The following is a 10,706-nucleotide window of genomic DNA, read 5'->3' as shown; positions in this document are numbered from 1 at the left end:
GCATCTTAATATATATTTTATCTGGGACTTATATACATAATTCATATTTATTAAAATAGTTTATTAATATGTCCAAGGTGAGTCAGTTGACCCTGAAAACCACCACTTTAGGCTTTTTAACTGAAGTTAATAGGACTGCTCATCTCATGCCATTAATGTAGTTAATGCTACGAAGATCAGAGTTAGCACATCAGGTGTGCACTGGGATTTTCACTCTCCCTCTCCATCTTGCTGTCTCTCCTTTGTCAGTCAGACCTGGTGCGGATAGTAAGACCAAAACAGGACAGTGAGGCCTACCAAGACAGAACAGAGGCTACTGCAGAGAAATGAAATCTGGTTCTGTAATTCTCAGGGTTAATTTATTTTACTTGTAAATAATTTTGGAAAACTTATTTGTTTTTTATCAAAGTTTGTCTATGGATAAGCCACATTTTACTCTATATAATAAAAGAATATATTAAAAGAATATGGTTACATATTCTTGGGTGTAGTTCTGTCGATCTGTGACCAAATCCTTTATAGGCAAAAGAAAACCCAGGGAGAAAAAAATAAAGCCAGAATGTTACAAAATAGCTATCCATTTAATGAATATTATCATCTGATACTAATAATTATCCAGATAGTATGTTTGCATTTAGGTGGGCAATGGGTAGAAAGAGGAAGATGAAAGGCAGAGCTTTGGCTCAGCACTCCTCCTGCATGATCTAGCGAAGCTCACCCCCTGAGAGAGCAAATTTTGAGGCAGATACAGCTGTGACAATCCTGTCGTCATCCACCATAGACAAGCTCACAGAAAGGATTATCCTTTTTGTTAGGCCTTCTTGTTTCTTGTTTGCTCTTATATTTCTGAATTTTGGAGGCCATCCTGGAGGTCAGAGTTGATATTAGTCTAATTTTGTCATAATTATGAGGACAGCATATTTGGCTGTTCACATTCATAATTAATGACAAAGGTGTCTAAGAAGGCACTAAGCTTAATTAATAATTCCTGTACTTTGAAAGCAAAGAAACTGCTTTTGGAAGGAAATGTGGCATCAAAACTTTGAAGACCTGCTGTTGATAAGCCAATAAGAACAGAAAGAAAATTGTCAAATGTGGGATGCACAGCTAAGTGGGGAATGACGTGGGTAGGCTCTGGCTTCTGGCGTTCGCTTAATGACCAGATTTGATGCTGGAAACATCCCTGGCCCCTTATTGTGGTTGGCTTTGTGAGGCTGCTCAGATATCCTTTCTCTTCTTCCCTCATGAATCCAGTCTTTCAGTCTCCAGGCTCCCAAAAATAAATAATATTGAAAGTGAGGAGAACTTAACTGATGCTATAAATAACAAGCAATGAACCATCTTACATTGTTTTCCCAGCTGGCAATGGATGAACCTGTTCATAAAAGATGAAAGCCCAGAAAAGATAATGGAGAAAGAGATTAGGATTAGTTACCAATTTGCTAGATAAAGAGAAAAGTTGATATATTGGATCTACCTTACTAGTTTTTGCTGTCTCAGCTACTTTGGTTATTTCCTAGCTACCTTATGATGCAGTAAGGTCAACAAAGTCCTAGCAGAATTGTAGGTATACCATATACCACTTTAGCAAATACTGCTCATTGAAACAAGAGATTCCAGCAAAAGCACTTATTTGCAAATATAACTGTGTCAGTAGAAGGACAGTTTTATTGGCAGAGCTGTGGCAGTAAAATTAAGTCACCTAAACTCTTCAATGCTGACAAGTTTGGGTGCAGAGAATCCCTATGAAAAAACAGGTAGGTGGAGTTGGGGTTTGGGGAAAGATACAAGAGAAACAAGAAGGTAGTACAGATGATTGTAAATGGTCCTCATAATTTTTTCTTTCGTCGGCAGCTATTTCTTCTGTTTAGAGTAGCATGTAGCAGTGGAACTGATAGAAAAACTAACCTTGTAAAAACCAAAATGTAAAACAGTGCCATTTGAAAAGATAAACTTCACCTTAAAAACCTAAAGACCTGGGGAAGTAATTTTTGAGGAAAACAGCAGCTGGGCTTCCCTTTGTGGGCTGTCTCCTAAAACCCTAAATATTTAGTGTACCTGAACAAACAAAAGGTTGGGTTTTTTTTTCAAAGACGAAGGGCCATTTCTTCTTTTGTGAGAGGCTGATGTACATTCACTTTGATGTACTCTGATTACTACATAATAAAGTCTCCTACTCTGTCTCAAGCACTCTCAGATTCTGCTTCTCCCCATAAGTAAAGATCATCTCTTACTACTTTATTCCTCACTACAATCTGATTAGCAAAGAGAACAAGGCAGAAATATTTATCTGTGGTAGAGGGTTATGTAATAAATACTCTTCATCTGAAATAGCAACATTTCTGTTGGGTGAGAGGTTATAGGTATAGAAATCCTGTATAAGCCTAATTTCTGAGTTGACACCATTCATTCATCTGGACAAAGAGGAAGAAAGACAAAGACACCAGAAGGCTTGCATGGATGAGCAAGAAGCTCCTGCGCAAGCTCATACACAAACAGGAATCCTACATACGTGGAAGCAAGGACAGTGAGGCTGGGAGGAATACAGAGAAATTGTCCAAGCAGAGCCATGGATCAGGTTAGGAAAGCTAAAGCTCTGACAGAACTGAATCTGGCCAGAGACACCAAAAGCAATAAAAAAAGCTTCTGTAGGTTTGTCACTGATAAAAGGAGGACTAGGGAAAATGTGGACCTTCTCAGGAAGGGAGCAGGAGACCTGGTTACCTGGGACATGGAAAAGGCTGAGGTACTCAACAACTTTTTTGCCTTGGTACTCAAGAAAATCTCCTGAACTTCCATGGAGCCGTAGAGCAAAGCTATCATACATAACAGAAGCAGGAAAAGGAGGTCGAGGGAAGTTACTGCTGTCAGAAAGGTGACTGTATGGCCCTGGAAAACACTCAGTAATGAGGAAGGATGGATGTAGTGAAACAAATCTGAAGTGATGTGTGAAGAGTTTATTCATTCTATAGATTTTGACTATGCCAGGTCTGAACAGTGATGACAGACAAGGTAACAGGTCAGTGTTACATCATTGTGCAACGTGAATATTAGGTAATGTAACTTGTTAGTTCTTGACCCTTGTGCCTAACAGCTTATTTTTCAGTCTTTCTATCAGTGTGAGATATGGCTGTTGCTCACTGCTTTCAGTAATAAAGGTAGGGTAGGCAATCAGGACTTAAAGGTTGAAAACTCATTTGTTTTCCTCTCAGAAAGGCACTGTTATCTCTCCCAATTCAGAAAACCAGTAGACAGCATTTTTTATAGTGGTGTTGTGTTTCATATATCTTCAGGAACAACAAGCAAGATGAGATCATCAGACCACTTGCCACTTGGGACAAATGAATCATTGTAAAAGAACCCTACCAAAAATTCTCTTTATAGAGCCACTCCATACAGAAATTGTTGTACGAAATGAACAAGCAGAATTCCCTGCAGGTACGATAGCTTTGGATAATTGAGATCTGACACATACTGCACATCTCTAAAAATAATTTAATCACAGTCAGATCAAAGTTTCATAAAGCAGATAGTGCTTTACATTTGCTCAAGGCTTATGACAGTTAATTATAATTTTGATTATACCACCATGCTTTAGGCTTCTTTATATGTCAGAAGGATCACTGCTCTTATTAGAAAGAAGTATATTGTAGTTTACTTTTATTTTGCTTTGATGAATTGCCCCTAGAGGACAGGTACCTGGTGCCTACTCATTTGGGTGCATATGTTCAGTAATGACTTTGAATGATAAACACAGCGTAAATAATTTTTTTTTATTTTAACTGTGCCACATCATTTGTAGACTGATTATGTGTGCTTAGTCAAAATATACACAAATAAGACAGCTGTGCTCTACTTTGGTTTTACCAACCTAGCAAGTATTTTATCTGCAATAAAGAAACTGAATGGCCATCAAAGTTGTATACAACCATCTGCTTCTGAAATTAGTTTCATATAGGGATTTAAATCTTGGCAATGCTATTCTGTGTATGAAACTGAAAATGCTCTATTTTATTTTATTTTTTTTTAAAGTATGCAGTTGAGTATTAAGTGTGTGGAGTATTGTTAACAACACATAGCTTACTCCTGTCTCATCTCAGTTTGTGAGCACTGCTGGCCTGTATGGCACAGGTATAGTTACAAGTTTAAGATTTTGCATGAAAGTTAAACTGTAGCACTAGTATTTAGAAAAGTGCTGACTTCCTTATTAAATAATAAACTCACTGCTAATTATGATACATAATATGTGATAATAATAGCATAAAACATAATGTTGTTAAAGTCTGGTAGATGAGAGATCAGGTGTTAGGAAAAGCCAATGGAGCCAAACGTTGTATCTGCTATATTTAAACATTACTACAGTGATACCAGCTCCAACTTGTTAGACCAGCAGGAAACCCCATTAAAGTCCCATATATTAAAGCATTTAAGATAGCCTATGAAATTAAAATGAGACTTACCGCAGTTCTGTTGATTTTATTGTGAACAACATGATATTTGGGGAAGGTTCACTACAGAAACTTAGATTCTTAAAGTGGCAGTTAGGTTACTAAGTCCAAATTAAACATCACTGGCATCCAAAAAAATCCCTTTTCAGCTGCTGCATTTCCTTTGTGATGCCTGAAGTCCTTCAAAACTGAATTTTGTGCCGGGACATGTATGGAGCTGCCTAAATCTTTAATTACCTGTCTTTTGCTGTATCCTTAGTCAGTGAGGGATGTAAAAGTAAGGCATTTTCTCATTTTATCTATCTTGAACTGCATGAGCCAAGAGGTGTGATCAGAGTGTACAGTGTATGCATTTGTGATTTCATGCCTTAGAAGGCAGTGGCTGAGAAATAGAAAACACTGAAAAATGCTGTGAGGGAAAAGGAAGAGTTGGGTGAGGACAGATACTCTTCTCTCCAAAGGCCGCAACTGGATGCTTTGTCTGGACCAAAGGAGAGCCAGACTCAAAGCCCTGCTTTGAAACAAGACTTCAACTTCAATATGCCACCTTCAAGAATATCCTAGAAAGAGACAAATGGGTATCCTGCCATACAACTCTCAACTGTTTTATTGATGTTACTTTATATTCTACAAAGTGCATACATTTTTGCTGAACACTACGAAATTATTGCAATTCGTTAGCTAGAGAAAAGAGCTAACTCGGCAATACAAACTGTATAGAAGTGGTTATCCTAAATTCAAGTCGTTACTCCAGTGACTACTGAACACAAACAAGAGCAGCTTCTACAAAAAATACTCAGGGGGACCATACATCAGCTACTTGGGATGACATGCTTAAGATGATCAAGCCTTTGGGGGGGAAAAGGAGAGTGTGGGTCCTCCTCTCTCACTGATCAGGTGCTCTAAAAGAATGGGAGTATCTCTTAGGTTTTTGCAAAATGAGAGCATATTTGTGTTAAGCAAGTGATCTTTATTAGCTAGGATTGTTGCAATCCTCTTTGACAACTCCATTTTTAGGATGTTCTGTCTATTTCTGTCCAATTGGATTTAAGCATCTGTCTCTTCAGCTTCTCTACGTTTAGGGTAATAGAAACCCACTTGAGAATCTCACTGTTGAGTGCTTCCAAAAGTCCAAATTCTTGGATTAGATTATTTTATTTTAATAAAATGAGTTTAGGCTGTGTAGCATGTTTCTTTGTTAGTAGATGCGTTATGCATCAGATTCTGTTAAATTCTGGGATTTTCTAAAATCAAGGTTGATATTTCTGTGTATTACTCTCTAAGGATTACATATATTCTTTTTATTTTTTTCTTTTTGAAATGTGGGAACATATTTTTACTTCTCCATGTTGCTCATTGCTAAAATTTCAAAACTTATCTAGTTCTCCTAGGAAATACTATAATTTAACCAATAGGAAGTATATCATATTGTCATAGATAGTATCACATCCATAGAGAAAATTCTTGGGTTTGTCTCCACTTAATCTATAGGGTACATATATATTAAAATGCATTTGGATTTATCTCCTAAGTAATCTGAGAAATGGAAAAACTGTCTAATACCTTCTGCTTACCTTTAGCAATCACAAAAGGCAGTAGCTCCCAGCAGCAAGACCAGGAATCAGGAAGCGTGTGGCAAGCAGGTAACAGAAACCTGTCAGATGGAAATGATAATGAAATTGCTTAGGATGTGCAGGACATGAAGTATTGTTTCATATTTCCAGACATGACAAAAAGTGCAGTTAAATGTTACCAGTTTATAAAAAAAAAAACAAACAAAACACTTTATGTAGTCCTAAACAAAGTGCAACAGTTAATATTTTTCTATATGAAAACTGGGACAGATCTTTGTACATTGTACATGAAAAATCCGTAATCTGCCGGTGGAAAAGAAGACATCAAGTGTTGTTCAAATTAAAAATAACATGAAAGATATTTCTAATAAGAACTGTTACTTTGACTTCCTTCAGCTATAGCCAGCAGAGTCAATAGACACTGATCTCTCTCCCATGACAGAACAGCCCCCTGGTCAATATTGGTTAAAAATCTCTGGGAAAACTATATTAAATATTTAAGGCTGTCCCCAAGCTAGGATTTCTGTATAAATGAGGGGGCTTGGGAAAGAGAATAGACTGCTTGCTGTGGTCATAATTTTTTTTTTTTTCAGCATTTTCTTGGTGTCCATTGATTTTTCTTCCAGAAGAACTCAGTTCAAATGTATTCTGTCATCTTTTAATATTGCTTAATTAGCTCTCAGTGCATTAAAAATAGCTGGACTTCGTTAACTTTCAATTCTCAGAAGATCTATAGGTACAACTAAAACAGTCATAGTGGCAAACATTTTATTTCTGATAACATTTTTTACATTCTCATGAAATGGCTGGGACAACAATTTCCTTTCTCTTTCATAATCACTGTGCACTTTATTGTGTTTTTCTGTGACAACAATGCCTGAATGATACTCCAGTATTCTTACATTATCACTCGTTACAGTTTTGCCTGGGTTCTCTTACACTATGATTCTTGCAGAGCAGCCAGGAGACATTATAGCTGGTTTTGACATGCATTAATTTATACTCACTTCCGGCCAATTCAGTCAATCCAATTACAATGAGACTAATTGTCCCTGAGGCTTGGCCACATATCCTGCACTACTCTCGACTGACAACTTTGCTACTATCTATCTTTGTTATAAGACATTCTGTGAGAATATATTTTTTTCTGCACAGCCATAAAAGGTTTCTTTTTTCAGTCCTTATCTGACAGCCCACTCATAATTAGCCACAAACTCTTCATGATTTTTTCCAAAGCCCCATGTAGTTCTTTTTATATTAATTTATGTCCACGTATATCTTCCTGCTATCTTTCTGATGACTTGTTCTCAGTAGGACTATATTCTTCATTTGGTTTGGAACTGAATCCAAGATCTTCTATCTCCTATATTTTTCTACAATTATGTACTTTTGTTCTACAGTGTCCTGCATAGCTATCAGGCCACTTCTTTATGCGACACCTGTTCCTAGCCTGCTGTCTGTGTATCGTACTGTAAATACCAGAATTGGATGGGATACTGGGTACCTGGCTTCAACATCCATCGATTGACTGAATTGTATTTTGCTAGTTCAGCTTTGCTTTCAACAGACTCTATAACTCCTAATACATTCTTTGTAGAGTCTTTACCTCTGACATTATGAACCTTTTGCTCATCAAGAACTCTTAAAAGCTTTGAGTTCCCAAATCGATGTTCTATTACTTCTTTTTGTGCTTCTACTGCTGTAACATTTGTACAGTTCCTTTGAGCATTATAAGATATGTGCATGGTTCAAACTGAAGGTTACTACTTTTTATTTCAAAAATGGATAAAAAATTAACCATTGAGTTAATATAAATTTCATTGTGGCATCATAATTTCTGGCTGCCTACATGAAAAGTGTGATTCAGGCTTCCCAGTAACAGTGGCTTTCCTTTGAATACCTCAACACTGTATACACCCGAAAAAGGCAACGAAGAACCAGAATGACAAGTAATCAGCTTAGGAAATTCTATGCTTTTGTCTTCCTTTATCTGACATTTTGCCATTATACTAAAAAAAAAAAAAAAGGTCTATCTTAGCTATTACATATAAGTATCACAAACATTCCATATATCATTTCCGTCACTCTTAAATTCACTCATTGCACACTAATATATAGTTTCATGTAATCTACCCAACATATGTGAAAGGTTTTTCACTTTCTTCAATACATCTTTGTCACTATAAAACAGTTCTTCACCATTTCCCATATCTGACAAATCTTATTCATTCTTCTCATAATTTCTACTACTGAATAAATATCATTGTATTTAAGAAACTGCCTGATGAATCTCAAAAAGTTCTTTGACACCGTACACAAATAATTTCTAGGTTTTAAACTTTTCCATGTATTCTTTCTGTGTTTATTCTAATGAGCATTTCTTCTTTCCTTTTTACTTCCTGAAGCACTATAGAATCTCTACTTTTACTTTAGTACTTTAAAATGGTTAGTTGCCATATTCTCAATCTTAATCAAATGAATGGAAAAGTATCCAAATGTAATTTCCAGACGTTGCTGATTCTCCATCTTTCTTTAGTTTTGCCGATCATCTCAATAGCTTCAGGTCTATTCAACTTCTGTGATATCACAGTAGGAAGTTTCAATTTTTTTTTCTTGTTCAGATATATTATTACTGACCTGTCACGTTCTCCTTTACTTTCTTTTATTTCAGCCACTGGTCTTCCCACTGATGTCTGTTTGATGACTGATTTATTTATCTCCTACAACATTCTCCAATGCTCCTTTATAGTCAGGTCTACAGCCTAGCCTAATTTAAAACTTTTTATCAGTCATCCTTTCAGGTAATATGCTAATAATTTAATAGCCTAAGTAATTCACAAAACAGAAAATGTCCTTCTGCTGTTTAGTATGAAAGTGTATTTTTTTCATCAACCTGTGATTGCTTCTTTTGCTCTTTCTTCTTTTTATTTTGGCTCCCCAAAATTACCACCTGCGTTTGCAAAATATTGCTTTAGCGATGATGCTAGCAACAACACACAGTTTTTCTATGGTTAATTGTTGATGAAGTAATCCCCATTTGTGGGATCACATTGTAGCATGAGAAAACCTGACAGGTTACATATTCAAAGCAACATATTTATGAATTACTTAACCATTTTTACTTTTTTTTTTAATTCACTATGTTGAGAATGGTGTCTAAGGTGTGTAGGAGTCTGTCTTCTAGGTCCAAGATTGACTGCAGATTTGTTGTACCATTAACCTAAACCCAGAGTCTAATAGTGGATCACAAATTGCATTTTTCTAGGGAATGTAACCACAAAGAACTAAATATCTCTGACTTAGAGCTTAGACTACAGTTGAAAACAGAGTTATGTTATTAACTTTATTGTATTTGTTATTATATTTTTCTTTTAAAAATAATAATTTGAAATATGTGTTCCAGATTCCTGGCTATAGAGCCCTTTATTTCATGTTGTACACCTTCAAAGCAGCACCAATTAGTATTTTATCTTTAACGTGTTTGCTTTTGCAGCATAATTTTTTTTTCACAAGTTCTAAAAGCTTTCTTTTCTTATTTTATTGTGTGAAGCATCGTTGTCTGTGTCTGGCACTGCTAAAGATAGGACTCATCGTAAAACAGTGAAGTTATAACAATGAGAGCATTTTTGGTTGTATCTGTTAAAAAAAGATGACTTTTGGATAGGTATTCACAGGCGATGTTGGTCAGTAAGCGTGTTTTTTATGAAGCTATATGGAATGGCCTTACTATTTCTGTGTCAACTGATGCAGCCAAGAACATAATTTAAGGACCACAATTTAAAACCTTTATTTTTTTGGCCACTGTCTGATTTACGTAAACAAAGTGAGGAGATTAAGTAACCAGTTAACAAAGGGCTAAGGACTCTTAGCTAGACATGTACACTAATGAATTTTTTTGTTGTTGTTTAGGAAGATTGCTTGCACAGGGCTGAGGCAGTACAACATGACTCCAGTGTCCCATGCAAAATTTTAGGGGTATAAAATTAATCCAGGCAATTGGCACTTCCAGCTCAGAACATGGGTTATCTTAATCCATTGTAATGAGCCAAAACCCAAAGTTGTGTCTAGACTAATAGAAGCACTCAGATGTTACATTGCCTTGTGAAAACTTTGGGTGCATTATCTGCTTTTACCGTGCTGCTATAAGAAAAGCAGATTGTTTTTTTTTCTTGGTAAAAAATTAAAGTCGCTGTGTATTGCAGACAAACCAGAAGAGATGTGACAGCACCGAGTGCTATCAGCTGTGGAGTAATATATCCTGTAGCTGTCCATGGAGCAGAGCTACCACTGCAAATGAAACTGAAAACTGGGCTAAAACTTCATCTCTATTTGTGCCTTATGTATTTCACTGGGGGGAAATATTTTTATTTAAAACTCAAGGCTGGTTAGGGACCTAGATAATCACAAGATCTTTGGTAAACTTGGAAACATAATCAAATCCATAGACAACTTTACAGCATAAGTTATATTCTCTAAAGAAGACTGAGGAGGAAGAAAGAGATTCTGCTCTAAAGTTTCTTAAGATTGTTTCAATTTACACTTTTAATATTTCTGATAAAATGTAGATATTTATAGACTAAATGTATTTTTGTAGTGCACTCTCTATTCTGAAGGGATCTGTGGAGTTGATTTTGATATAGTAAATTTAAATTCCGTTTTTCAGGTTTTATTGGAATATTGCCTT

The sequence above is a fragment of the Neopsephotus bourkii genome, unplaced genomic scaffold (genome assembly GCF_033783945.1).
Source record: "Neopsephotus bourkii isolate Nb327-2 ecotype Australia unplaced genomic scaffold, CSIRO-AGI_Nbou_v1 NB_168, whole genome shotgun sequence".
NCBI lineage: Eukaryota > Metazoa > Chordata > Aves > Psittaciformes > Psittacidae > Neopsephotus > Neopsephotus bourkii.
This window is presented reverse-complemented; position numbering follows the sequence as displayed.